The 26,261-nt window shown below is 44.7% G+C and overlaps 1 long non-coding RNA gene across 2 annotated transcripts in view; it reads left to right on the top strand.

The window, feature by feature from the left end:
- LOC138756057 (uncharacterized) overlaps positions 1–25,524 on the top strand; it is a 51,122-nt gene extending 25,598 nt beyond the window's left edge. The window contains exons 3-4 of one of the 2 annotated variants that reach the window (XR_011352706.1): positions 14,116–14,217; positions 14,334–14,441. This is a non-coding gene — a long non-coding RNA (uncharacterized lncRNA). Of the gene's footprint in view, positions 1–14,115; positions 14,218–14,333; positions 14,442–25,271 lie in introns of those variants that run through there. The other variant, XR_011352707.1, reaches the window with a different exon arrangement.
- The last annotated feature ends 737 nt before the right edge of the window (positions 25,525–26,261 follow it).

Genomic DNA, 26,261 nt, shown 5'->3' with positions numbered 1-26,261 from the left:
TCCGACTAACATTGTTAGTCGCAAGTGTTACAATCCGGTAATAAAGAACAAAGAACCCTGATTTCGACTCAGTCTGGTGTTTGTCTCACTCATTCATGAACAAAGCAGACCTAACATATTTTAGATAAAAGCAAGGGAACTCATCAATGTATTGATCAATACTGTCAAATAAACATTATTAAATGAAAACAAAATGATCTCATTACCTTTCTCAACCTCCAGCCCAACAGCAGGAACAATGAAGTTTCCAATTTCAGGTTACCCATACCCCCTTGGATCCTTTCCTCCTGGTTCACCTACCCCCTTCAATCTCCCACATACCCGTTTCAACTGGAGTTTCCTCTCTCCAGTCTATATTCCTTCCCCCACCTGGCTCTCTCTGCCCACTGTTTTCATTCTTATTTTAGACCATAACACTAAGGACCAGAAATGGGCTATTCAGCCTATCGAGCCTGCCTCACCTTTCAATCACGAGCCGATCTATTTTCCACACAGCCCCACGTTCCAGCCTTCTCCCCATAACTTTCAATGTGCTTGCTAATCAAGAACCTATCAATCTCTGCCTTAAAAACCTCCAATGACTTGGCCTCTACAACCGCCTGTGGCACCAAATTCCACAAATTTAGTACCCTTCTGGCTGAAGAAATTCCTCTGTTCTAAGCAGACGGCCTTCAATGCTAAAGTTGTGCCCTCTTCTCCTAGACTCTCCCACCATGTGAAACATCCTTTCAACATCTACTCTGTCCACACCTTTCAACATTCGAGATGTTTCAATGAGATTCCCAATCATTCTCCTAAATTCCATTGAATACGGGCCCAAGAGCAGTCCAATACTCCTCGTATAATAACTATTTCATTCCCTGAATCATCCTTGTGAACTTCATTTGTACCCTCTCCCACAGCAGCACATCCCTTCTTAAATGAGGAGTGCAAAATTACTCACAATACTCCATGAGGTCTCACCAGTGCCTTATAGAGCCTCAACATCACATCACTGCCCTTATATTCTATTCCTCTTTAAATGAAGGCCAGCCTTCTTCACCACTGCCTCAATCTGCAAGTTTACTTTCAGGCTATCCTGCACGAGGACTCCCAGGTCCCTTTCCATCTGGGTATTTTCAATTTTCTCCCCATTTAAAAAATTGTCTTCCCATTTATTTTTTTCTACCAAAGTGCATTATCACCCAACATCCTCTGTCTCTAACCATGCCTCTTCCTCTCCCCCTCCTGGCTCCATCTGACCATCATCCCCCATTGCACCTGCTTCTACCAATCACCCACTACTTCCCCCCCCAACCACTACCCTTCTCAGCCCTCCCTCCTACCTCTTTACATTGGCTCACTTCTCTCAGTGCAGATGCAAGATCATGTCCGAGATGTTGACAATTTCCTTTGCTTCCACAGAGGCTGCCTGACCCATTGAGTTTTTCCAGTAGCTTTGCTCCAGAATCCCGCATCTACCATCTCTGGTCTCTCCTGGTTAGCACTCATTAGTATCGGTGTGTCAAAAAACCTCTTTTACACTGGCATCCCACTACATTGGCCATTCAGTGTCCTGAGATAGGAATGGGGGTTTGGCTTTTCACACTTGACCACTCCTAACTGGGACACTGAACATTTTCACACTTGCAAAGAGTCATCCACAGGGATAGGACTGTTCTACCTTCTACCAGTGACATCAAGACACCTCGAGCGATGGTGGGCCTGCTCTAAATCCTGATCAATGTATTATTATCTTATGTTTGAACAAAATTAATCATGCATAATTATAACATAATGAAGCTTTATGTACAGCACAGTAGGAGCCCTTCAGCTCCTGTTTGCGGTTGTGCCGACCTATATAAACCTTTATAAGGGACCAAGAGAAAGTGCAAGCAATAAATAGTAATAATGGACAATTTTCAAACAGGAGGGAAAGTTTGTAGCGCTATAGCACTCAATTTATATCGTGTGGGAAAGTTGATACCACTATCGTGTACAATTTAAACAGGTGCCCTCCCAGAATTCCATGCAGCAGAGAAAGGGTTGTATGCCCAGGGGTTTCTCTGCTGCATGGCTTTCTGGGAAGTCAGGTCCGCCATTGCTTTTTTCTCCATGGTCTTTATAAATTGTGCCCTAGAGTGCTACCAATTTTCCCATGCTGGTTAAAAATTGTCCGCTATTGCTATTCATTTCCTCCCTCTCTCTCCCCAACTGAGATTTGCACGTGGCAAAGTTAATACCTTCATTTTAATCTTTTCTTCCTGCATTCACTCAAAAACTTGGGTCATTTCTATCTCACAATGCAATGACGCCTTTCACACTTGTCTGATTGCATCTCTGGCATCTGCAGATGCCGGGGATTGTACTAGGGGTCGAGGCCGTCAATCCCCGATGTGAGATGATGTCATCTGACACCAGCATTGAGCTAATTTTGCTTTCACACGCCACTTTAAAGGCAATTGGCATTTGATCACTTGCAAGTGAGAAACGGCGTCTAATGTGGACAATTCAGCTTGCATGTTTCTCAAAGCTATATCACTGGTGTTTAAGCATGTGGAACTGTCCACAGGTAGTGAAATTCTGAAAGGAGTAATAGAGTTGAGGAACTGTGTTAGGGCACAAAAAGAATGAACCATAATAATGAGAATTTTAATTAGAAAGCATTGGGGCATCTGGGGAATAACAGTCGAGAACGAAAGCAGGTTCAGTGCAAAAATCAGATTAATGGATACACATGAAAGTTTGGAAGAACAGAAGTTGGAAATTGAAAAAGGAGAAGGTTCTCTACCTCTGATTTCTAATTCTCTGCTCCTCTCATTGCTATGCACCATCCCACCTTCTCCTACTGCTTGCCCACCATGGTCAGTTCAGAAGTAATCAGAAAAATTTGTAGACACCACGGTTGAAGTACAAACACAAAATGCTGGAGAAGCTCAGTAGGTCAAGCAGTGTCCTTTAAGTAGCAAAGGGAAAAAAATGCATAACCAATGTTTTGTGTTTGAGCCCTTCATCAAATGCCGGCAAATGTCCGAACAAAAGGGTAGGGGGGGGATGAAGGGTGGGAAAAGCAGGAGAAGATAGATGGAGAAAGGAGGAAGGGACAGTAGCAATGAGGGAGAGGAGGGATGGCTGGGTGGATGGAAGAACTGGAAAGAGAGGAGAAAGAAAAATGAGCAGGTTTAGTGGAAGGCAATAAAGTCAATGTTTATGCCATCTGGGTGAAGAGTGCCTAGAAAAAAAAGGTGTTGTTCCTCCAACTTGCGGGTGGTCTGAGAGGGATAGTACACAAGGCCATGGATAGACATGTGAGCATGGGAGTGTCACTTGGAATTAAAGTGGTCAGCCACTGGGAGGTCGCTGTGGTTGCAGATGGAGAGGAGGTACTCAGTGAAGCGACCTTCCAATCTGCAACCAGTCTCTCCGATGTAGAGAATGCCACAAAGGGTGAACCGGATACAGTAAATAAGTCCTCTGGATGTACAAGTGAAATGTTGTTTCATGTGAAAGGCCGGATTGGGACCCCGGACCATGGTGAAGGAGGAGGTGTGGGCGCAAGTGTTGCACCCCGGCACAGGGGAAGGTGCCAGGGGTGCGATAGGTGGGAAGGGATGGGTGCTCTCGGGAATCACGGAGGGAGCAGTCCCTGAGGAAGGCCGAGAGGGGAGGAGAAGGAAAAATGTGTCTGGTGGTGGAATCTTGTAGTAAGTGCTGGAAATTCTGGATGTGAAGGCTGGTGGGGTGGTAGGTGACGATGAGGGGGATACTATGTTTGTTGTGTCTGGTGGCAGAGGTGGGCCAGTGCAGATGAGTGGGAAATGGAGGAGATGCGGGTGAGGGCTGAGTTGTTAGTGGTGGAGGGAAAGCCACATTTGTGGAAGAAGACAGACATTTCAGAAGATCTGGACTGGAAGACCATCTTGGGAACAGATGTGGCAGAAACGGAGTAATTGAGAGAAGGGGATGGAATCCTTGCATGGGGATAGGGTGTGAGGAAGTGTAGTCCAGATAACCCGTTTTTAGGTGACCCGATGAAGATTACCAACCTGCAGGTGTAGCTAGCACAGTTCAACTGGCATGTTTAGGTGGCCATGGAATGGACAGCTTTCTGGCATCTAAACGTGCCAGCTGACTGCTAGCATCTAGCAGTGAAAGCCGGCTACTCAGGGCAGCAGTCTAACAGCTCGCCTCCCCGCTGCCTGAAGCCTCCAGCGCGAAACTGCAGGGCTTGGGCGGCCGGCGGGGGCGTACCGGGCTGGGGTGGCCGGCGGGGAAGTATGGGGCTGGGGCAGCAGGCAGGGGAGTACGGGGCTGGGGCGGCTCTGTGGGGGGGAAGTACAAGGCGGGGGCGGCTGGTGGGGGGAGTATGCGGCTGGGCGGCCATCCCTGAGAATCCTGACTTATCGAAAGCTCTCACCTTTTAAATTTAGTGGGATTTTGTGAACATGGGTAAGCTCCATAGTCCCCCGCCGGCCGCCCCAGCCCCATAGTCCCATGCCAGGGGACTGTCAGGCAGCATGGAGGGTAGGTATTGGCAGCAGGAAGGGTAGGTGTCGGCAGCGAGAAGGGTAGTTGTCACCAGCGTGGAGGGTGGCTGTCAGCGGGACGCCAGCTGACAATCAGCCCACCCACTGCTAGACACCTGAAAGCTGCTAGCAGCTTTGCCTGAGCTGCTTTCAGCTACAATGGGGAATAATCTGAGCAGGATATTATACCTATTGGAGAAGGGTATGGTGAGTAGACCTCCTAGCCAGTTTTTCCCGTTTCAGATGGCCACCCAACAGCCGCACAGGAGTATAATGTGCGGCTTGACAGTCAGGTATTGTGGCCATCTGAAAGCGGGTATAGTTGTGGGAGTTAGAGGGTTTAGAATATATGATGGTGGAAAGATTATCTCCCAAGTCAGAGACACCAGGGCCACATGGCAAAATTTTCTAAATCACTCTCCTCTCCTTTTCCTTAAGACATTCATTGAAATCAATCTCTTTGAACAAACCTCATTCATTCTTCATTCTAAATCTTACAATAAGAAGGACATAGTACAGAAGTGCAGAGTTACAGGGGGAGATCAGACGATACAAAGCAAAAGACATCATGGTTTTACCACTGAAAGTTTCATTTAGGAATCCCCGATCATGGTGGGAAAGAACCTGTCCTTGAAGCTGGTGGTGTGATATCTCACACTTGTGAATCTTGGTCCTGATGGGTGTGAGGGTGGCGAAAAGAGTTTGGCCAAGGTGTGTGAGCTGGCTGGCTTTCAGAGGATGTGGGACATTTAGATGGAATGGATGGGGTGGGGGGGGCGGGGAATATGTGTAATAGAATCATAGAAGATTACAGGACAGAAAAGAAACGCTTCAGTCCTTCTAGTCTGTGCCAGACTGTCATTCTGCCAAGTACAACTGACTTAATGGCTTGAGCAATACTTGCAACCCTCTGCATTTTCTTGCAATCTTTGATGGTGCAGTTCCCGTATTACACAGTGATGCGCCCTGACAGACACATCTCTCCGAAGTCATTGGGGGATGCAAGTGACAAGCCATATATCCGCAGGCTTCTGAGGCTGAGGAGAGCAGACACTTCGGTCCAACTTGTCCATGCTGTCCAAGTTGTCTTCCTGAATGGTCCACTTTGCCCATGTTTTGCCCTTACCCCAGCAACCCTTTCCTACCCATTTATCTAGAACCATTCAACCATAGCACAGCCCTTCTGCCTTTCTAGTCTGCGGCCTAGTACCACTCGCCTGAACCCAATCCATCACCCTCCATACTCCTCCCATCCGTGGACCTGTCCAAATCTTTCCTAAATGTGAATATTGAGCCCACATACACTTCAGCTGGAGTTCATTCCACACTCCAATGACTCTGTGATAAGAGGTTCCCCTGAACTTTTTCCTTTCACCCTTAACCCATATCCTCACCTACCCTCAGTGGAAATGCCCATCTACATTTACTCTGTCTATCCACTTCATAATTTTAAATACTTCTATCAAATTGCACCTCATTTTTCTGTGCCTCAGGGAATAAAGCCCTAACCTGTTTAGCCTTTCCCTATAATTCAGTTCTTGAAATCCCAGCAATATCCTGTAAATCTTTCAATCTTATTGATACGTTTCCTGTAGTTAGGTTGCCAAAATTGTACACAATGCTCCAAATTTGGCTTCACTGATATCTTATACAACTTTACCATAACATCCCAACTCCTGTACTTTCATTTATGAAGGCCAATATGCCAAAAGCTCTCTTTACAACCCGATCTCACCACTTCCCAGGAATTATAATGTCTGTATTTCTAGATCCCTCTGTTCCTTCACCCTAATATTTACCGTGTCATGTCCTACCCTCCAAAATGCAACACTTCACGCTTGTTTACAGTAAATTCCATGTGCTGAGACATTTCACGGCTCCTAATAAAATAATGTTGAAGTAGAGGGGTCTGGGAAAAATTATGTCACTTTTAATTCCAAATCAGATTGGTCAGCTAGCCACTCCCACCATGGCCAGAGGACTCTTTCTTATTCAAATCAGCCCCAGCCTTAGTGATTCATTATAATTGCTCTATCAATTTTGTGAGAAAAATTAAAGATAAATTTAGCAAAGGGTGTGCAGTGCGGTGCGGTATTCACAGACTTCCCCCATTGTTCATGTGACACGTAATTACCTCAATGAGCAGCACCTCAATGGTGTTTCTGAAGTTTTTTACTGGCTAGACGCTGGTAATAAGAAATCAAATCGACAATAGCAATTTGCAATTATCCAGCAGTTCCATCCAAATAACAGCAAAATAACAAAATAATAAAAGCAGATGGATGTACCATCAATAAGAATGAGTAGTGAAACAATCAAGGCTTTTATTAGCTAAAGACTCTTTGGCTTGGCTTCACGGACGAAGATTTATGGAGGGGTAATGTCCACGTCAGCTGCAGGCTCATTTGTGGCTGATAAGTCCGATGCGGGACAGGCAGACACCAAGGGAAAATTGGTGGGTTGGGGTTGGGTGTTGGGATTTTCCTCCTTTGCCTTTTGTCAGTGAGGTGGGCTCTGCGGTCTTCTTCAAAGGAGGTGGCTGCCCGCTGAACTGTGAGGCGCCGAGATGCACGGTTGGAGGCGAGATCAGCCCACTGGCGGTGGTCAATGGGGCAGGCACCAAGAGATTTAGAACACTATCAAACAGCTACCCACCTCCTTGACTGATCAGAACAAAAGGAAAGGGACCAGGGGTGGGATTGGTCTTGGGAGGCGTGTCCAGTTGATAGTAGCCAATCACAGTGTTTCCACATTTACCCCTCATTTTTTGGAAGAATCCTGCAGGGTAAGGACAAAAGAGAGTGCAGCGAATGATGTGGTGATGGTTGTGGGGCTGTTTAAATGTCATGACCAGGTTGAGGGGTTGGCCTGTTTACAGATCGCCGAGGGGTGGGAACAGGCAGGGGTGTAAGGGAGTGTAGTACTGGTGCATTATTGGCAGCAAATAATAGCCTGTAGTAAGGGGTGGTCGGCAGCAGGTTCGGGACCCCCTAAGGTTGAAGTGAGGGAGAGTGTCTGTAGAAAGTCAGCGGCAGTCGGGGGGGGATTCCCTATGATGTCAGGTCTTGGATCAAGACCATGTCTTCTCGCCCATCAGGGAAGGCAAATTAGCCATACTGGGGGTTGGCATGGAGGAGGTAGACCCTCTCAACCATGCTTGAAGAGCAGGACAGGTCCCGGTGAGGGAACCAGGATGGGCAGCGTAGTCCCTGAAGCGGTCTTCCGATGGAAGGCAGGCATCTGTTCATGAGACTTGCTGTTGGTGGCCATACATAAGAGTGAAGTGCCTCTGGGAGGACTCCTTGCCCATGGAAGATGTGGATGGTCTTCCAGACCGTTTTCATTTTCCACTTGCCCGTTACCCCTGGGATTGTAGCTGTTGGTCCTACTTGTGGCGATGCCTCTTGCCTACAGGTGCTGCTGCAGCTCACCTCTCGTGAATAATGTATCCTAGTCACTGTGGATGAAGCCAGGGTACCCAGAGTGTGAAGATGCTACAGAGAGCCTTGATGACAATGACTGTAGTAACGTCAGGGTATGGGACGGTGAAGGGAAAACGGGAATATTCATCGATAACATTAAAGAAATAGACATTCCATTTGGAGGAGGGGAAGGGACCCTTGAAGCCGAAGGGATGTGTAGCCTTAATGAAATGTGCCTTGACTGGCCGGTCGAACTGCAGTTTTGCATTTTGCACAGACCTGACAGCTTCTAGTCATTGTTCAGACCTCTTCGACAGAGTAAGGTAGATTCCAAGATTCGTCAAAAATGGAATCTACTGGGATGACAGAGGTCATTGTGAAGAGCCATAGATTGTTCATTTGAAGACAAGCACAGGTTTAATGGGATAGGGCAGCCAGGGGCTCGTTAAGTTTGCCAGGTCTGCCGTGGATATCATAGTTGTAAGTAGAGAGTCCAATTCTCCATCTGATGATCTTTATCATTTTTGATTTTCCCCTTTATTTATTATAAATATGAATGCAACTGCTCGCTGGTCTGTAAAAAGAGTGAACCGTCTCCCAGCAAGGTAGTGCCTCCATTGGCATGCTGCTTCCACAATAGCCTGGGCCTCCTTCTCGACCAAGGAGAGGCAAATCTCAGGGCCTTGAAGGGTACTTGAGAAAAAGGCGACGGGCCTGCCCGGCTGGTTGAGAGTGGCAGCCAGAGCAAAGTCAGACGCATTGCTCTCCACTTGGAATGGTGTTGACTTGACTATGGCATGACCATGATTGCTCTGGTCATGTTGTCTTTAACCCGTTCGAATGTCTTTTGGGCTTCTTGTGTTGGGGGAAATGTAATGGCTTTGACCAGTAGCCAAATTTTGTCTGCAAAGTTGGGGACCCATTGAGTGTAGTAAAAGAAGTACCTGAGGCATCTCTTCAGTGCTTTTAGGGTAAGGGGGAGGGGCAGCTCCATCAACGGATGCATGTTGTCGGGGTCGAGGCCAATTATGCCGTTCTCAACAACACAGCCAAGGATGGCCAGTTGCGCTGTCCGGTAGACACATTTGTCCATGTTATGTCAGGATCATGCATTTCGCAGCTCGAAGGAACTTGTTGGGATTAGCATCATGGTCCTGCAGATCGTGGCTGCAAAATTTTCTAGGCAGGGCAAAGTGGCCTGAAGATTGTTGCGGTCTACCATGTGGTCCATTTCCTTCTTGGAAAATGGAGACCCTGCTTGTGACGCTGAACGGGACCCGAAGGAAGTTAGTGATCGGCGTCCACCTCAAGTGCCCCATAATGGCATTCCTCTGGGTGGGTCAGGAGCTGGTGGTAGGCCGACTTCATGGAAAACACCCAATACTGTGCAATCTGGTTGTCCATATCAGTTATGTGGGGAAAGGGGGTTACGCATCGAGCTGCATCTGCTGGTTAATAATCTGGCTATAGTCAATGACCATTCTATTCTTTTCCCCGTTTCTGACCATGACAACCTGGGTCCTCCAAAGACTATTGATGCCCTCGCCCATTAACCACTAGACCTCTGACTTGCTAAGTTCCCTGTCACCAGCACAGTACTGTCTACTCCTGTTGACTGCTGGCTTGCAATCCGGAGTGAAGTTACTGAATAACGAGGGGGGTCGAACTTTAGGGTTGAGAGGCCACACATCGCTTGCGGGGTGGGGGGGGGCATCCAAAAACTGTTCATCACAGATGTTTGGGGGGGGGGGGGAAGGGCCCATTGAATTGCAAGGTAACCAACAGCAGTCGGCACTGGAAGTCCATCCCCAATAACAAGGGGTCACAGAGCTGAGGCATGACGAGCAGTCTGAAGTGTTTGTACACTACGCCTCCAACATTAAGGTCACTACGTAAAACCTATGGACGGCTGCAGAGTATGATTTGTAGATGAGAGATTTCCTGTGTTTGGCAGGCTGTAATTTAAGGGACAGACTTTCAGTGGTATCAGAGTGGATAAAACTTTCTGTACTCCCACTATCGAATAAACATTTGATAATGTGCCCGTTTACCTGGACCTGGCGAGTTTGTGCAGTACCTATTGATTCAGTGTGATGGATGCCAGTATGGATTTAGTGTTGATGTCTGTTGGATGCTTCCGCTCCCTAAATGGCTGCCCTCGGCCCCTCATGGTTTTGTATGCCTGGGAAGATGGCACTTGACATGTTGTCCAAAGTGCGGTCTCCAATGATCCGCGCATGGGCATCGCTGGAGTTCAGGGAAGATGGTGCCGAATGTGATGCCTGTGGTAGTGAATGACCCCACGTGGCACTAATGGATGTCACGGGTGGTTTAGATTGACAAACTTTGGTGTAATGCCCCCTTTTCAGGCACGGGGAGCATACTGCATCCTTGGCAGGGCAACGTTTCCTTGGGTGCATGCCCTGTCCACAAAAGTAACAAGATTGCCCACGATGGTGGCCGAGGTCAGGTCATTGGAGTAGTGGATTGGGGTATGGGACCATTCATTGTCCAAGAGTGTTATAGAGTCAAGGTGGGAGGCGGGTAGCTTGGCTTCCTCCAGAGGCAGAGTCTGAAAAGTTCTGGCTTGCACCAAGTGCCATCCCTTTAGGTTGACCAGCAAGCTGTGGGCATGAAGGAAGTCAGCCCCCAGGAGCGGTTGCGCCACTGCCATGAGGTGGGATGATACCCCGTCCCAGGATAGCGGCACCTGTGGTGACCAAGCGGCTGAGTAATTGGCGGAGTTCTGGTGGGCCACCTCCAGTGTATCTGTAAGCTCAACCACCCTCATCAAAATGAGTACCTTTTTTCTCCAGTAATCACTGGCTTGTATACCCAGAGTGGAGTATCTTTAATGAGGTCCTCGCCATTCTGGGCGTGCAGACATGGGCTTACGGCCGCAAGCTCTGCACAGGATCCGGAGGGTCCACAGGAAGTCAGTGCTAGATTAACTAGGGAGTTGTTTTCTGGTGGCCAGGAAATGCCTGGTATAGATCTTGTTAACCTTCCAGCAATATTGGGCCATGAGGATCTCCATCGCTGCCTGGTATGTGTTGGCATGGCTGATTGTGTTATTTAGTACAATGAAATAACAAAGAGTGAGTACATTATAGATTTGTAATGGGAAAAGCAGAGTATCTCCATACCTAGAATAGAATTGACTGCCACCATTACGGAAAGCAAAATGGAAACTATGTTAAAAAGAGAATTACAGATGGAGTTAGCAGACTCTATGTTTTAGACTGATAATACATCAGTGCTTAAATACATTAATAACAAAACCACAAGGTTTCATACCTTTGTGACTCAAAGAGTTAATGAAATCGAGAAGGTTTTGCATGCTAATCAATGGAGATATGTTAAAACAATGGATAATCTAGCTGATATGGCTTCACGAGGATCAAAAGTTCAATCCTTTCTGAAAAGAGTCAACACATGGGTGTCCAGTCCTCAATATTTTTATGTGATTTCAAGAAGATTGGCCTCAAAATCAGGAAAAGTTAAAAGAAATTTCAATGAAGCAACCTGAAATCCAAAATACTAATGTAAATACTATTCAAAAATCTAATGAAAATGATCCAATCACTCAATTAATTTGCTATCACTCTTCATGGTTTTGTTTGAAAAACTACGCTTTAAAATTACGTCAGGAAAGAAAATCTGAAGACTCGAAAGATGAGTTGGTGAATGATGAATTGGAGATAATTCATTTTTGTCAGAAAAAGGTGTTTGATCATAAGATATCAAAATAGAAGAATCTGAATATTACAAAAGCAAGTCATGTTTACAAGCTAAATCTCATTCTTGTAAATGATGTATTGAGAGTAGAAGGAAGATTGGAAAAAGCAATAATGCCAGAAGATGTGAAACATCCAATTATATTAGCGGAGTAATTTCATATTTCTGATTTGATTGTTCAACATAGACATGAGAAAACAGGTCATGGTGATTGTAATTATGTGTTATCAGAACCGAACCGCACCAGAAATACTGGATACTTGGTGCTCCAACATTGATCAAAAGTATTATATTAAAATGTATTAATTATCCACATGTAAATGGTAAACCTGGATGACAACAAATGGAAGATTTGCAACAAGACAGAGTTTCACTTTATAAATCCCCATTTGTAGATTTATTTTGGAAAAGATGGATTTAAAAAAATCTTTCATTCTTACAAGAACGACAAAAATGGTCTAAAGCTAAATGCAAATTTGTATGCGGAGATATTATGGTATATCATCGATGATACTTCACAAAGAAATTCTTGGTTGCTGACGAAAATCATGGATACAATTCCAGACAAGAAAGGTTTCATTCAGCAAGTACAGATTAAAACTTTATGAAGCAATGGTAAATAATTCAGTTTATACAGATTGTAAAATAATCATCCGCCTTGATCCTCAAGTACATAATTCCATTTTTCAGCCATTTAAATTGGGTATTTCTCTGACATTGCGTATAGTGCCATTTTGTAATTCCACTCTTATCCCAAGTTATTTTGTATCCTGAAACTTGCCTGTTCTCTTCCAACCTATGATGTAGTTGTCTTAAAGATAGTTCAGGTTCGGTCAAATGCATCATCTGCAAATAAATTAATGTTATGATCTTCTTGACCCCTTAATTCCCATACCTTGTCTCATTATCTCTGTGAGTGGTTCAATCACCAAGATTTTTTAAAATGCTGGAGACAAAGGAGATCCTTGTCCACTAGGTATCTTTTTACATTCAACATCGTTGTGTCCAAAATTGAGACCTTTAATGACCAAAAGTAGGGGAATTATTAGAGCAAATTACTGGTTTTACATACCCACAAAATCCTGACTTATTTTTATTAGAAAATGTGGAAAGAACAAGGCCGAAATGGAGAAGGAAATTTGTTAAAATAGTACTGGCGGCGGCGGCAAGAAGGTGTATAGCAGTTACTCAGGAATCAGACTCTCATTTAGGAATAGATAGAGTGAATATAGAACTTCAAAAATGTATTTCATTAGAAAAAAATACGTATAATTTGAGGAAAAAAATGCAATATATTTCTGCAAATTTTGGGGCTCATAGATGTATTTTATTTCTTCCCATCGCTGGGACCTACAATAACCCTCAGCAAGAGGAGTAAGGGAATTATAGCCCTGTCCCCTATCGTAGTACAATCCATTAGTTCTTTCTTAGTTTGTTCCTTCTTTTTCTTTCTTTATTATGTTACTCTATATTTTGAGTATATCGAAGTATTATATTATTATTACTGTTGTGGGGGTGGGGGGGCTAGGGGGGATTATTAAGGGGAGAGGGTATAACTATATTCTTGGAGTCAGAATGAATTTGTTTAAATATGGAAACTGCATAAAGCATTTATGGAAATTTTAAAATTTTAAAATAAAGTATTCAAAAAAAAAAGAGGTCTTGTTCTTCCAGTTTATGGGGGTTCTCAGTCTGGCAATGCATGAGACCATTGACAGACATGTGAGCAAGGGAATGGGATGGAGAATTGATACCGGTGGCCAATGGGAGATCCACGCTATCACAGCGGACAGAGCCCAGGTGCTCAACAAAGTGATCTCCCAGTCTGCGTCCAGTCTCTGCAATGCACAGGAGACAACAGCGGGAGAACCGGGTTCAGTAGATGACCCCTGCAGATTCACAAGTTAAATATTGCCTCGCTTGGAAGATCAGTTTGCGGCCCTGAAAAGTACTGAGGGAGGAGGTGTGGGTACAAGTGGAGCATCTCCTGCGGTCACAGGGGTAGGTCCCAAGGGGATGATTGGTGGAGAGGGAGGAGTGGACAAGGGCCTCACGGAGAGTGTTGTCCCTGTGAAAGGTGGTGAAGGAAGGAAAGGTGGTGGGATCAGGTAGTAGGTTGCGGAAATGGTGGAGGAGGATGTGTTGAATGTGAAGGCTGATGGGGTGGTAGGTGATGACAAGAAGAACCCTGAATGAAATAATAAAAGGCTGCTTACGATAAAGAGGAACACTGAAAAAGTAGTTTTGAAGAAAACAGCCACTTCATTGTCTCTTTAAGAGAGAGAGAAAAGACTTGCATCCATGGAAATGGTCACTTTTGATTAAAAAAGCTAAAGTAATTTTGCATTAAAACATAACCATTTTTAGATGGTTGCTTCATTCAGCCCTTGCCTGGGTTTGTGACATCATCATGGAGGAAAATAGCCACTTCACTGTCTCTTTGAAAATAGGACAAGCTCATTGCGTGGAACACAGATTCTGCAACCTCCATGCAAAAGAGGGAAAATCGTATGGAAAAAGCATTTCTCTGAAAATTACTCTACAAGAAATTGGTGAGGTTTAAAGAGGTCTGATGACTTGATGTCTCAAAATACTTCACAATTGCTTTTGAGCAACAATTTAAAGAAGTCTGATGCCTCACACCTACTCCATAATTGCTTTTAAACAGCAGGAAAGACTTGGAGTTTCAAAACCAAAGCTTTCGGGGACTGAACTTTAAAATCATCTCTTCAGAGTTATACCTGAACTGAAATGGTTTTGGTTTTCACATGCACACACACACGTAAGTAAGAAGTGTTATGTTATTAATAATTAATCATATTTTTCTTTGTTTTTTGAAAATATAATTGTCTGCTGTGTATTCCATTGCTGTGGGGTTAGCATGTAACACTGGGTATTTGCAATGATCTCCTCTTTTATAAAATAAGTTGCCAGTATATATTTTTCTACCAAAGTGCATGGCCGCACACTTTCCGACATTGTATTTCATTTTCCATTTCTCTACCTATTTTCATAATCTGTCTAAGCCCTTCTGCAACCTCCCTGTTTCCTTAACACTACCTGCTCCTCCATCTACCTTCGCATCATTGAGAAACTAGGCCACAAAGCCATCCAAACCACAATCCAAACCATTAATATACGACACAAAAAGAAAAGGCCCCAACATCAACCCTGTGGAACACCACTAGCAACTGATGGCTAATCAGATGGTGATCCTTGTATTCCAACTCTTTGCTTCCTGCCAATCAGCCAATGCTCTACCCATGCTAGTATCTGTCCTGTTATAGCCTGGGCCTCTTATCTTATTAAATAGCCTCACGTGTGGCACCTTGATTCTGAGAGGAGCAGCCTGAGCTTCTCCATCCTCTCCAAATCATTGTGGACTCTCATCCCTGGTATCATCATAAAGTCAAGTTTATTGTCACTTGCACCAAGATACCAAGGTAGAGGTGGTTTTGCGAGCAGACCAGTCAAAGATCTCTTTCCATAATAGAACCAGTAAGACACAGTACAAGAATGTAGAGTCTCGGAGAGAGATCAGCTGGTACAAAGCCAAGGCAACATAATTTTACTCTATGGGTTCCTTCAGGAGTCTGACAACAGTGGGGAAAAACTGGACTTGAATCTGGTGGTGTGCAATCTCACATTCAGGACTTTTCATCCTGATGGCGGGGGGAGGGGGGAAAGAGACTGTGGCCAGGATGGGATGAGTCTTTTAGTATGTTGGCTGCTTTTCCAAGGCAGTGAGAGTTATAGATGGAATCGATGGAAGGGAGGGGGTAATGTTTAATGAAGTGCCACGTTCACGACTCTCTGGAGTTTCTTGCTGTCTTAGGCGGAGCAGACCCCATATCACGTAGTGATACACCCTGACAGAATGGATTTGATGGTGCATCGTAGATGTTGCAAGAGGATGCTGGTGACGTGCCAGATTTCCTCAGGCTTCCAAGGAAGAAAAGACACTGGTGCGCTCTATTGGTCATTGCACTGAAGTGGACAGATCACTAGAGATGTTTACCTCAAAGAGTTTAAAGCTGTCTACAATCTCCACCTCAGCATTGGCGATATGAACCAAGGGGTTAGCTCCTACCCACCTCTGCCCCCATCACCCCTTCCTCCAGAAGTCATTATCCAGCTGCTTGGTCTTGCTGACATTTTACCAGACTCTGTACCCTTTGACCTTTCCAAAGTTGGGTTGTGCTTGATGGTGCACATGTACAGCCGAGACCAAGCTGGTTGTCTGTAAACATTAATTGTACTTCTCTCTCCATGAGCCCTTGACTTGATTTAAAGATTCCCTCCTTAGTGGTACATGTTTGGTATGACATCAGAAACCCTGGCAATTTTTGACAGAGTTGTGGTGGAAAGTGTGCTGACTGGCTGCCTCATGGTCTGGTAAGGAGACACCAATACCCCTGAGCATAAAGCTCTGCAAAAGGTAGTGGATACAGCCCAGGGTATCTCTGGAAAAAAATTTCCCCACGATTGAAAACATCTTCAGGGAATGCAGCATCAATCATCAAAGATCCACACCACCCAGCACATGCTCTATTCTCGCTGCTGCCATCAAGAAAGAGGTACAGGTGCCACAAGTCTCGCACCACCAGGTTCAGGAACAGCTGCTCCCCTCCACCATCAGACACCTCAACGACAAACTCAATCAGGGACTCATTTAAGGACTTTTTTACACTTTATTGATATTTTTCTTTTTTTCTGTATTGCACGGTCAGTTTGTTTAGATTTCTTTATTTATTTACATGTGCAAGTTGAGTGCAGTTGCATTGCACTGCCAATAAGTGGCAATTCTGCTTCGCCTGCTGTAAAAAGAATCTCAAGTTTGTATGTGAGGCCATGTATGTACTCCGACAATAAATTGCAAATCATCAGTCTTATTCTCAAACATAGGAATCCGGCACTTACAGGGATTGGTTCTTTGGCTTGGCTTCGCGGACGAAGATTTATGGAGGGGGTAAAAAGTCCACGTCAGCTGCAGGCTTGTTTGTGGCTGACCAGTCCGATGCGGGACAGGCAGACACGATTGCAGCGGTTGCAAGGGAAAATTGGTTGGTTGGGGTTGGGTGTTGGGTTTTTCCTCCTTTGCCTTTTGTCAGTGAGGTGGGCTCTGCGGTCTTCTTCAAAGGAGGTTGCTGCCCGCCAAACTGTGAGGCGCCAAGATGCACGGTTTGAGGCGTTATCAGCCCACTGGCGGTGGTCAATGTGGCAGGCACCAAGAGATTTCTTTAGGCAGTCCTTGTACCTTTTCTTTGGTGCACCTCTGTCACGGTGGCCAGTGGAGAGCTCGCCATATAACACGATCTTGGGAAGGCGATGGTCCTCCATTCTGGAGACGTGACCCAACCAGCGCAGCTGGATCTTCAGCAGCGTGGACTCGATGCTGTCGACCTCTGCCATCTCGAGTACTTCGACGTTAGGGATGTAAGCGCTCCAATGGATGTTGAGGATGGAGCGGAGACAACGCTGGTGGAAGCGTTCTAGGAGCCATAGGTGGTGCCGGTAGAGGACCCATGATTCGGAGCCGAACAGGAGTGTGGGTATGACAACGGCTCTGTATACGCTTATCTTTGTGAGGTTTTTCAGTTGGTTGTTTTTCCAGACTCTTTTGTGTAGTCTTCCAAAGGCGCTATTTGCCTTGGCGAGTCTGTTGTCTATCTCATTGTCGATCCTTGCATCTGATGAAATGGTGCAGCCGAGATAGGTAAACTGGTTGACCGTTTTGAGTTTTGTGTGCCCGATGGTAAATGCCAGATAAATCCATTTTCAGATTGCATGAGACTGCGGGTTGCATGAATGGAGAATTAATGGCGAGGCGCGCCAATTTTAAACTTCTGCATTTTTTTACCCATTTCATTTTCTGTGAATTTTTTTTTTTTGCCAGTTACTTGAGGCAGCTGGTTGCTTGAATTCTAGATAACAGGTATTTTACTGTACCCCCTTGGCTTTGCTTCTCAGCAGACGCCTGGAATCACTCATTTAAATCTGGTCTCTTCTTTGTTTCTACTACATCATGCCATTACCAGAGGACAATACTTTTGGCTGTTTGGCACTGACTTTGGCTGCCGTCAGAGAGCAGCAGCAATCCGGCAAGGATCCACACCATCCAGGACATGCTCTATTCTCACTCCCGCTGTTAGGAAAGAGGTATAGTTGCCACAAGACTCATACCACCATGATCAGGAACAATTACTACCCCTCCACCACCAGAGTCTTAAATAACAAACTCCGAGACTCATTTAAGGACTCTTACTTCGAACATTATTTATTACAAAATATTTATTTTTCTATATTTGCACAGTCAGTGCTTCTATTTCTTTCTTTGCTTACATTTCTCTCTTTTATACACATATCTTTCTTGTTGAGTACAGTTTACAGTTGCTAACAAGTAGGAGTTCTTCCTGGCCTGCAGGAAAAAGAACCTCCCAGTTCATGGCATGTGATATCATGTACGTACTCTGATAATAAATCTGAATGTTGAACTTTCTGAGCCTTCATCTCTCCTTGTACAACAAAGCCTTTGATCAAACCTTTGCCAAACCACCTTCATCATTCCCCATTAGCACAGAGAGCAAAAGACTTGACTAACTTTAAACAAAAAGAAAACTGAAGTAATGGTAATGTCAAAGAAACCTGATATCCCAAATTGCAGGATCGTATTGGGAAATGAAATCCTGAAACATTTTCACAACTTCAAGTACCTTGGATCATGGGGAATATCTGATGGCAAATGTGAAAGAGACACAAAACCAAGGATAGCATTGGCAAGAATAACATTTATAGAAATGGGAAGCATCCTAACAAACAAGAAAAGAGCAATTGACATCTGCCTTCAAACTCTCAGCTGGTACATTCTTCCTATACTGATGTCGAGCTGTGAGTCATAAACCATCACGAAGGCAATGCAGCAGAGATGTGGTTTCTCAGAAGAACGCCATGCATAGAGAAGTATAGATTTGCAGAGGGAGATCAGATGATACAGAACAAAATCAAGATATATTGATCTATGTCACCACTTTTGGCAACTATGTGCTCGTACTCCCAATTGATCAATAGCTGCTGGGACAACTTTCTTCACCAAATCATCATATTTTACCAATTTTGATGTCAACAACCAACTTACTAATTACACTGGGAAATGAAGATTTTGCTTCCTGAACACTTTTGGGTGTATTTTATGAATTTTAGGCTACTGATCATGAAAATCACCTTAAAATGTTCCTATCATGTACAGTTTCTTTTTGTTATAACTTATTCTGGTGATTTCCTGTCATATTTTAAGTCCTCTTCAAGCACACAAAACAATGAAGCGCCACATGCTACTGTAACACAATTGATGATACTCGGAGACTTGATCAGAGTATAAACAGGTTTTTATTAGCTTACAATCAATGGCCGGTATCAACAATGGTCTTCAGGTAAATTGGAGGTAAGGCGGGAAAATAAGGTTTATATCGGGACCGATGGGGGTGGAGCCAAGAGGAGGGGCCGGTTGTCTAATCTACCCAGAGACGGTGAATTCCAGTTCACTGCATTCACCTTCAGAGGAGAACCTACAGGTGAAAACAGAGACCACATTCAGCAACACGAGCTTTTTACAATTATTTACAAGTTGTGTCTGTCTGTGGGCCTGGTTGTTCTGGTTGAGCTGGTGGACTTTGCTCTTCCAGAACTTCCTGAGCCTCCTGTGGATCTTGGATACTGGGACTCAAAGGGGGACTCAGGGGTTCTGGATCCGATGCTGTCAGGAATCCTGCGCGGGGTATTTGGAGGTTCCAGGCCTATTATAGGTGTTGGTACCTCATTCCTGAAGGTGCCAGGTCTCTTATCGAGATGGTGTCCTCTCTGCCATCCGGGTATGCCACATAGGCACACATCGGGTTTGCACACAGTAGGTGCACTCTCTCAACCAGAGGGTCCGTTTTGCTTCTCCTCACATGCTTTTTCAGTAGGACCGGTCCTGGTGTAATTAGCCATGAAGGAAGAGTGATCCCTGACATGGATTTCCTCAGGAATGCATACATTAGTTCATGAGGAGTCGCATAGGTTGCAGTGCAGAGAAGCTAGCTTATGGAGTGGAGGGCGGTGGGCAGAACCTTTTGCCAGTGCGAGTCTGGAAGGCATTAGACCAGAGAGCTAATTTCACAGTTTTCCAAACCGTTGAATTCTCTTTTTCAACTTGTCCATTCCCCTGGGGGTGGTTGTAGCTAGTTGTCCTGCCTCAGGCAAAGCCTCTTCCGAGCAGGTATTGGGGTAACTATTTGCTCATAAATGATGAGCCCTGGTCGCTATGAATGTAGCTGGGATGCCTGAATATGGTGAAAATGGAGTGCAGAGCTCTGATGACTGTGGTGGTAGTGTCTGGACAGGGAATAGCAAATGGAAAACGCGAATACTCATCGATAATGTTAAGAAAGTATTCGTTTCCGTTGGTGGAAGGAAGGGGCCCCTTGAAATCGATGATGAGTCATCCGAACAGGAAGCTTTTATCAGGTGCTCTTTTGTTAGGGCGATAGAAGTGCAGTTTGCACTCAGTGAAGACCTGGTGTGATCTGATCATTTCCTTGATGTCTTCAATAGAGAAGGGCAGGTTGCGTGCCTTGATGAAGTGAACCATGTGGGTGATGCCAGGTGGCAGAGCTTGTCGGCAATTGATCACAACTGCTGGTGCATTCAGCAACATAGCTTCCTCGAGATAGGCCATCTGGAGGTTAATTGAGACCTGGCCTATACACTATCTCATAGTCATAGGTGGACAGTTCGATCCTCCACCTCGCGATCTTGTCATTCTTTATTTTATCCCTATTCTTATTTTTGAACATAAATGCTACAGATCGCTGATCGGTGAACAGAGTGAATTTCCTGCTGGCCAGGTAGTGCCTCCACTGCCTGATGACCTCCACAATGGCTTGAGCCTCTTTCTTCACAGACAGTTTTCAGAGCTCATGGCATTGCAAGGTACAGGAAAAGAAAACTACTGGCCTGCCCACCTGGTTAAGGGTTGTGGCCAGAGCTATGTAGGAGGAATCGCTCTCCACCTGCAATTATGGATTTTCATCCACCGCATGCAGGGTGGCCTTAGTGATATAGCTCCTGACGTAGCTAAAAGCCGCCTGGGCTTCAGCCGATAATGGAAAGGAGGTAGATTTTAAAAGGGTGCCTAGCTTGTCGGGATAATGAGGTACCCACTGAGGCACCTTCTTAAAGCTTTCATGGTCCTTGGGATCGGGAGGTCTAAGATGGGTTGTATTCGCACTGGGACTTCTTCCTGCTGATCTTGATACAGTCAATGACAAACTTGGTGAATTATTTCACTAGGACATTGTGACAATGAAAAAGCAATATCAGGAAAACTGCAATCCATCACTGCTGCCTGACTATTGTTGGACACTGACACGAGAGGCATCAGATGCTGAGTTGGAACACAAATAAGTGGCAAAACATCTTTCGGTCAGCTAAACTAATGAAATGTGCCAGCATCGTGATGCAATTTAGCATGCTCAATTGAATAAAAGTTAATTTAATTCCTCTCCAACTTCCTACATGTTAAATCAAATCTGAAATTATCTTTGTGTTCAGCTTAATGTTGTCTATCATGGTCCCCATTTTTTATTTCAGGAAGCAAACCTTTTGAAAAAAATTGTTGTTTAGTGTTATGCCTCTAACATTCCCATCCAAAGCATTAATATAAATGTCCTACACTGGGAACCCAACTCTTATCTCGGCAGTAACAAGGTTCCAATTTGAAAAACAACCCTCGGTTATCATGCTCTGAGTCCTTCCAACAGGCCAATTTGATATCCAATTGGCCAGCACACTCCAGATCCTCTGTGAGCTAACATTCCAGACACGGCCTATTTGTGAGCTAACGTTCCAGTCAGGCCTATCTGTGAGCTAACATTCCAGACACGGCCTATCTGTGAGCTAACATTCCAGACACGGCCTATCTGTGAGCTAACACTCCAGTCACGGCCCATCTGTGAGCTAACATTCCAGTCACAGCCTATCTGTGAGCTAACATTCCAGACACGGCCTATCTGTGAGCTAACTTTCCAGACACGGCCTATCTGTGAGCTAACATTCCAGACACGGCCTATCTGTGAGCTAACATTCCAGTCACGGCCCATCTGTGAGCTAACATTGCAGACATGGCCTATCTGTGAGCTAACATTCCAGACACAGCCTATAATGCAGCATCTCGGTCAACAGCCTTGCTAAAGTCCACATTGTCAATGTGGACAGCCCCACTCTCATCACTCTTATTGGTCAAAAAAAACTCAATCAAATTTGCAAGAGGCGATTTCCCATGTACAAAAATAGCTTGAAAGAATCTCAATGTCCTCTTCAAGCACCTAACTGAAGCTAGCATTACATATGAACATAGGAACATAGGAAGTAGGAACAGGAGTAGGCCAAAAATGGCCCATCGAGCCTGCTCCGCCATTCAATACGATAATGGCTGATCTAATTTATGACCTAACTCCACCTACCTGCCTTCTCCCCATATCCCCTAATTTCTCTATCATGTAAAAATTTATCTAACCGAATTTTAAATACGTTTAATGAAGCAGCCTCCACCACTTCCCTGGTTAGAGAATTCCAAACATTCACTACTCTCTGGGAAAAACTATTTTTCCTCATCTCTGTCCTAAATCTACTCCCCCAAAACTTGACACTGTGTCCTCTCGTTTTAGTTTCCACGGCCAGCTCAAAAATCCTTCCAAAATCTATTCTATCCATACTCTTCATAATCCTATATGTTTCTATAAGATCTCCTCTCATTCTTCTGAACTCGAGCGAATATAATTCTAGACGATTTAATCTTTCATCATAAGTCAACCCCTTCATCCCAGGGATCAACCTAGTAAACCTCCTCTGGACCGTCTCCAAAGCCAGCATATCCTTCCTCAAATATGGAGACCAGAACTGGACTCAGTACTCCAGGTGCGGTCTCACCAGTACCTTATACAGTTGCAACATTACCTCCCTACTCCTGAATTCAATTCCTCTAGCGATGAAGGCCAACATTCCGTTTGCCTTCTTAATAACCTGCTGCACCTGCAACCTAACTTTTTGCAATTCATGCACAAGCCCTCCCAAGTCCGTCTGCGCAACAGCATGCTGTAGTTTTTCACCCTTTCAATAATATTCAGCTCTTTTATTTTTCTTGCCAAAGTGGATCACCTCACACTTACTAACATTGTACTCCATCTGCCAGACCTTTGCCCACTCATCCAGCTTAACTCTATCCCTCTGCAGACTCTCCACATCCTCATTACAATTTGCTCTTCCACTCAATTTGGTGTCATCCACAAACTTGGCTACACCACATTTTGTCCCCTCCTCCAAGTCATCAATGTAAATGATGAACAGTTGTGGGCCTAACACCGACCCCTGCGGCACTCCACTTACCACTCTCTGCCAACCTGAAAAACTCCCACTTATCCCGACTCTCTGCCTCCTGTCAGACGACCAATTTTCAATCCAGGCCAATAGACTTCCCCGGACTCCACTTTCCTGTAACTTACTGAGAAGTCTCTTGTGCGGTACCTTATCAAACGCTTTCTAGAAATCCACATTTACAACATCAACCTGTTCCCCTCTATCCACCGCACCCATTAAATCCTCAAAGAATATATGAATATTAGATTCTTCTTGAAATCTCAAATACCAGAGGACATGTTTTCAAGATGAGTGGGAGAAATTTTAAAGGAAATGTGTGAAGCAGATTTTTTTACAGACAGAGAGAGTAGTAAGTGTCTGGAGCAGACTGCCAGGGGTTGTGGTGGAACCAGATAAGATAGCAGATCCTTTTAGATAGTTGCATGAATCTGCAGGCAATGGAGTGCTAAGGATCATATGGAGAGTTTTCGTTTAATTTGGGGATTGTGAACAGATTACAAGTTATCCTTCTGAGTTAAAGAAAACAATTCCTACCTTCCGGACAGACAGAACATCTTTGTACAGTTTGATGCGATGAACAGGATGACATCAAAGAATGCTCCATGTCCCCTGATGAACAGACCCCCCTGCATACCCATAGGAGAGCTGAGGAGAACCCTATCCAAGGGGAACCCACACAAGGCAGCAGAACCAGACAACATACCTGGTTAGACACTGAAGGACTGCACGGACCAATTGATGGAGGTCTTCACGGACATGTTCAAAACCAATCCTTCCCGCTGGGTTCAAGACATCCACCATCATCCCAATACACAAGGAAGTAACAATAACAGGCCTCAATGACAACCATACTGTGGCACTGACCTCCACCATTATGAAATTCTTCGAGCGCCTAGTCTGGTCACAATGCCCAGGGACACTAGATCCTCTTCAATTCAACTGTAGAAGAAACTGTTCCATAGATGATGCTATAGCTTTATCCTTTCACTCTTTATAAAAAATGTAATAATTTCTATATGGTCAACCAAAAAGTATACAAATAACCTGGAATAAAATCTGAAATGTGCACTTTAATCACATGTGAATTATTTGATTACAAATTTAAAATTGTGCTGCACAGGGGCAAATAAAAGAAAATAAAGTGTCTTTGTCCCAAACATTATGGAGGTGTTATGGACCTGGACGATTTTATTTTCGGACCAGGGACAGGATGGAAATGCAGCAGGAGAGAGAGGAGTGCGTGCTGTGGGAAGCGCTGAAACCACTCACTGGGAGAACTGACAGCTGTCAGGAGCGCAAGAACCCCATGCTGAAGTCGGTGGGCTTGTGGCGAATGTGCCCGCTGTTATCAACCCCTCTCTGCCAATCAGGAGAGCTGAAGACACATGCTGGGGCAGTTGAAGGGCCAGCGCGCTGAGTTTGAACTGTCAGAAAGACGACAGTTAATTGGTCGGGCGCAAGTCAGTTGGTCGATCTGAGTGTAAGTGTCCAGCAGCTTCAGTTAGTAGAAAGAAGACTGAGCTGCTTTGTCCATGGGTGCCAGCACTGTTGTCCTGACAGCAGTTTATAACACTAGGACTCCCAGAGTCTGACCTGTGCTTCTCCATTCCCCTTTCAAGAGGAGGACTTTGTGTGGCCAAAGTCACTTGACAACCCAAGACAGGGAATCGGAGGAGAAGATTCATGTGACAGAAGGTCACTTGGCAAATATAACAAAAAAAGGGCTTTGGAGTTACTGATCTAGTCACTGTGCGAAAATTCCCTTTGTGAAGAAATTAAAGATGGTCGTCACCACATTAGAAAACTCAGGAAAGTCCCTCTTGTTCCCCTGCCTAGGTCGTAAGTCTGCAGTTATAGGAGTCATCTCTCTCCACGTCCAACTAAAAAGACCTATGTGCAACTAAACTAAGAAACCCATGACTGGAGACCAGATTCTGTGGATTGTTCTTTTGACTGACTGACTTGACGTTACAGACTTTAAGTTCTTTTTTGAAATTTTCTTCTGGGACATTTTGGGCTTGGGGTGTAATGGTCTGGGTTTTTTTTTCCACATGCAGGTTATGTTAGTATAGAGCTGCCCTAAAGCCTTATGTTTGGGTGTTAAGTTTGCTGTGTTAATTCTATTATTGACAATTGTTAATAAATTTTGAGTTAAACTTAACCCATCTCTTTACGCGTCTCCCAATTGCAGCTGGTGAGGCGTAACAGAGGGCACCGGATAACTCAGCTCTTCAAGTCACTTCCCTTCAGCACCCTCTTAAATCCCAGTTCTGAAGGTCCACGGCAATGATGGAGAAATGGCTGGAAACTCTCAGCGAGTCAGGAGGCTTCTGCTGGATAATGCACTTCAGATTGATGCCCATCTATAAGATCTTTATTTGATATCTAATTAATCATTCTCGGAAAAAGCAGTTCTCCCTCAACAGGGCTACCGTCCAATTAAGTGCCATCCTTACCAAAAGTGAGATGCTCCAACTCAATAAAACTCTGGTTAGACCACGCTTGAAATATTGTAATCAGTTCTTGTTGCCTCATGACAGGAAGGACATGGACGCTATGGAGAGGGTGCAGAAGAGATTTACCAGGATGTCACCTGGATTGGGGAATATGTCTTGTGAGCCAAGGTTTAGCAGAGCTAGGGCTTTTCTCTTTGACACAAAGAAGGATGAGAGGTGACTTAATAGACATCTACATGATTATGAGAGACATAGGTAGACAGCCAATACCTTTTTCTTGGGGCAAGAATGGCAAACACCAGAGAACATCTGTACAAGCCGAGGCGAGAAAAGTTTTTTTTTTACAGTAAGCGGTGGGTACCAGCAGTGGTGTGGAAGCTGGTACAATAGGGACTTTTAAAAGACTCTTAGACAGGCACATGGATGGATGAAGAATAGTGGGGAATGTACATAAGGTTGGGAAGCTTTCGTTGGTTGAGTAGGTTTCCATTGGTCGGCACAACATCGTGGGCCGAAGAATCTGCAATGTTCTTTAAAAACTGCTCAGCATCCACCAACAGATGATATGAAGATAGATGGAGGAGCAGATAGTGATGAGGAAACAGGTAGGCTTTGGAGAATGGACCAAGAGGCAAATGAAATACAATGTTGGAAAGTATACCGTCACGGTTAGAGAAATAATTGGCCAGACAATTTTTTAAATGAGCTGAAAATCGAAAATTCCC

The sequence above is a fragment of the Narcine bancroftii genome, chromosome 3 (assembly GCF_036971445.1).
Source record: "Narcine bancroftii isolate sNarBan1 chromosome 3, sNarBan1.hap1, whole genome shotgun sequence".
NCBI classification, from domain to species: domain Eukaryota; kingdom Metazoa; phylum Chordata; class Chondrichthyes; order Torpediniformes; family Narcinidae; genus Narcine; species Narcine bancroftii.
This window is presented reverse-complemented; position numbering and strand designations above follow the sequence as displayed.